A 4165-nucleotide genomic window follows, 5' to 3' on the forward strand; every position below is an offset into this window, starting at 1 on the left:
CTACACATGCACTACAAACACGATCTTTCTCAAAAGAAACACCGGTTAGTCCCACAATATGCTCACCCTTTAGGAGTTGTTTAAGATTCCTCATGTTAACATGACCAAGGCGGCGATGCCACAACCATCCTTCGTCATGCTTGGCCGCCATTAGACATGTGGAGAAGGAGGGGCTCTCTTTCGAGAGGTCAACCACATAAAGGTTGTTCTCCACAAATCCAACAAGGACCAATTTGAGATTGTCACTCCTAAAGACTTGCACATAATATTTAGTGAAATATGAATTGTAACCGGCATCGGCAAGATGATATATAGAAAGTAAGTTATAGCCAAGGTGTTCAACAAGCATAACCGTCTCAAGGCACAAGTCCTTAGAGATTGCTACCTTGCCATACCCAAGTACCTTTCCCTTTGAGTTGTCACCAAAGGTAATGCTTGACTTCTTGTGGATATCTTCAATGAATTGATCAAGCACACCTTTTCCTCCGGTCATATGATTGGTGCATCCACTATCAAACACCCATTTTGGACCACCGGAGGAATACCCCTACGGCCTCGTTCGGTTGCGGGGGGTCGAATCCGCTGGTGGATTGATTCGCTCGAGTATCTGGGTGAATCCCCACGGTCCACCCATACCCCCACTAATCCCTTCCGCAAAACGCTACTACTTTTCAGTTGTTCGGTTAATCCCTGCTGAAGCTAGGCTTGTACCGTTGTACGGTTGGTTTTACAGGAATGGGTAGACAATTGCACACTAGCATGCATGAATTACTATTGTGCTTCTCCACTAAACACTAATTCATCAGCGTACAAAACTACACTTCTACTTTTCTATAAACACAGTAAATTCGAACAGTTCATCATCATACACAGGCACAAACGTGTACTTTACAATTGCATGTTTTGTTCAATTTCTCGTAGCTAGCGAGGAGCAAACACGGTACTGCCACGCCTGGCTCGACATGGTGAGCTGCAGGGCTCCCTGGGGCGAGCCGGATTGCGACATGTTGTTCTGCGACATGCTGTACTGCTCTGACCACAAGCCGGCAGAGTGGTGCTGCCGATCATTGTCAGATGTTTGTCGTGTGTGTAACCTGTATTTCCGTAGAACAGTTTGTGCACTTGGTCAATGCTCCAATGTTCAATTATGATGATCACAATAGCTGGTGTGGTGTAAATGGATCAGATGACTGAAACTTGAAAGAGAAGCAGTTAGGAACAAACCTGATGGCTCTTGACCTCGACCAGCACCACCCAACCTTCTGCGACTGCTGCCGCTGCTGCTCTTCGGCGTCCGTGATAGCGCTGCTGTTGGCGCTCAGGGCACCAGGGCAGGGCTCGGGGGGTGAGAGGAACATGTCTGGGACTGCCATGGCTGCCGCCTCTGGTCTCTCCGATAATTTTCAGAAGGAAGGCAACCCATTCAGTGGCATGGACACATTAGACACCTGATGAATTGAAATTGACAACACGGGGTTAGAAAAAGCAGGTACATATACATGAGTTAGCACTTCTGGAATAGACATCACAAGCTTAAGAGGAAAATAATTTCCCTGTTGATTGAATGCAAACTCTATATTTATTAATCCTGATATGGAATTTAACAACTTAGGGAGAAAACGGCTTCAGAAATAAAACAAAACATATTCTGAAAATAATGTAGCAGACACATGTTGTGTGGAGCATGATGCAGGATCCCAACTGCAAGTTTGATGTTGAGATGGGATGGAAATATCTATATTCTTGGAATGAATTTGACATTTTAATGAATATTTAGCAAAAAAATGGCATCTGGATAAAATACTGAAATAGGTTGCTCCAAAATTACTCATTGAAGTATCATCCTGCAATGTCATGGTAAGCTTTTGTTTCAATAGAAAACAAAGTTTCTTTTTTCTTTTGTATGAACTAAAAGGATGAATTTGAACAGAGGAAAAAACAAGAAAATGCAAGAAATCAAGATCCTTTTAACCTGACGAAGGAACCAACGAAGAGACGGTGAGGAGTAGCGCAATATTGGCATTCCGCCTCTATGTGAGATCATATGCAGAAACTTATGCAGAGCTTTTGATTTATGTATTTAACTACAACAAAGTCAAGATGCCAATAGACGACAATATAATTTTTCAGTTATGACTTTATTAATAGAACATGCAAAGAGGTTGCTCTGAAATGTATAAGTTACCCATCGATTTATTTTCTCTGTCAGTTTGGTAGTACACCATTTGTACTCCTTTCTTTGCTTAGCACACGTGTAAGGCAAAATTCTAAGCGATGGATAATACACGAAAAGGTTCATCGATGAAATCAAGAGCACTCACATGTCATATACTTATAAACCTGAATGCTGATGACTAATTTGAAGTAACACACACACAAATTCCATGGCTCATTGAGTCCACGGTATAGCTTTCATCTTCCCAGTTCATCACAAAATCAAGAAAGAAACATTTCTGCATCTAACCGGCTCCTAACTAGGAAATAGCAAGCCCCTGTCGGCTCTGGCAAGGCACAATCAAAAATCCATGGCACCGCCATGCACCACCTCAAGACCAGATCCTAACACAATCTCAACATCTCCTAGATCGAAGAACACGAACATGCTGACGCCCTGAACCTTCCAACACGAGCAGCCCTAACGGTACGAGAAGAGGGGAAGGGTAGGCGAAGGAGGAGAGGACCTTATCTTCTAGCAGCCGGCGTCGGACGCGACGAAGGGGGAGATGCAGGAGATCTGGATGTTCCAGATCGAGCGCCTTGTCTTCGGCCCGGGCTCCGTGGCGGTGTGGGCGTTGAGGAAGGGCGACGAGGACTAGAGCAGCTCCTCTCTCTAGTTGGTCGGGCGGCCGCCATCGTCCCGAAGCGATCGCCGGCGCTCCTCCGTTCGCGTCGCCGCCGCCGCGGTCGTGAGGGACGAAGTGTCGATTCGCTTCTGTTTTTCTCTCTCTGTGTCGATTCGGGATTTCTGTCCACGCGTGCGACCAAGATTTTTTAAAACCCGGTGGAACGGGCGGGTTTGGGGGAAAAACGGGCTGGTTCGAACCCCGACAGGGATTAACCGAACACGTTATCAGATTAGACCGGGATTAAACCCGGGGCGGATCCAATCTCGGCTGACCCACGGGGTTTGCGTCGCGATTCCGGCCGGGTTGGGACGAAGCGAACGAGGCCTACAAGATCAAATAGAGGATTTAGGAACCCATCGATTAATGGGTTCCTGTGCAATGGCAACAATATCTTTTGGTACTCAAATTGAGTACTCTCTATAAGCATAGCCATTAGGAGGGCCAACATAGTTAGCATAGACATCACCATAATAATCAACAAATAATGCATAGTGATCGTTTGGCCCCGTGTGGGCACCACTAGTGGCTTTGCCCTTTGAGGCTTTGCCATTGTTAGTGACCTTCTTGTTCTTATCTTGAGCGGGTTTCTCCTTCTTGTAGTTGTTCTTCTTGTGAGACTTGGGAGTATATCCAAGTCCATACTTTTGATTGTTTGACCTTTGCTTACTCAAGAGGTCATCCAATCCCATCTTGTTCTTGGCGGTGGTGAACTTTGCAAGTTCCTTTGTTAGCCTAACATTTTCCTCAAGAATAGATGCTTGCTCACAAGAAGATTCATTAGGATGATAGTCAAGACCATATTTGGTCACCAAGGACTCAAGATATGCATTGGTCTCAACATGCAAAGAAAGTTCCTCTTGTAAACGAACATGTTCCTCAACAAGTTTAGCATGCTCACTAGTAAAGAAAATGGAGGAACAAGCAAGCTTTTCAACATCAATGGGATCCTTCATTGATCCAAGAGCCTTTTTGTAGGATTCTTGAAGTAGATCATGATTCTCTCCAAGTTTCTTGAGCTCATCCTTGACAAGCTTGTTAGCTCTTTCAAGGTGGTCAAGATCCCTAGTGAGAGAAGCATGAGCAACTTCAAGTTCCTCCTTTGAAGCATTGAGCTCTTGGGTCAATAATTGAGCCCTATCAATAGTTTCTAGGTCCTTAACTTTATCAAGTTCATAAGTTTCAATTTGTTGCTTAAGGCCTTGAGATATGCACCTTTCGGTTTTTAGCTCTTGTCTTAGGAGATTGAATCTCCGTTCCTTCTCATTCAATTGATATTCTAATTCCTCAATGGACTCATCCTTTTCTTTGAGTGAGTCCAT

The 4165-nt window shown here is 44.6% G+C and overlaps 1 long non-coding RNA gene across 1 annotated transcript; it reads right to left on the minus strand.

Moving 5' to 3' along the window:
* Positions 1 to 740: 740 nt before the first annotated feature.
* LOC127343296 (uncharacterized) lies at positions 741 to 2967 on the minus strand. Its single transcript, XR_011755714.1, has 3 exons — positions 2682 to 2967; positions 1225 to 1448; positions 741 to 1094 (listed from the first exon to the last, which is right to left on the minus strand). It is a non-coding gene; the product is annotated as an uncharacterized lncRNA (long non-coding RNA).
* Between the last annotated feature and the right edge of the window lie 1198 nt (positions 2968 to 4165).

The sequence above is a fragment of the Lolium perenne genome, chromosome 3 (genome assembly GCF_019359855.2).
Source record: "Lolium perenne isolate Kyuss_39 chromosome 3, Kyuss_2.0, whole genome shotgun sequence".
Taxonomy (NCBI): Eukaryota; Viridiplantae; Streptophyta; class Magnoliopsida; order Poales; family Poaceae; genus Lolium; species Lolium perenne.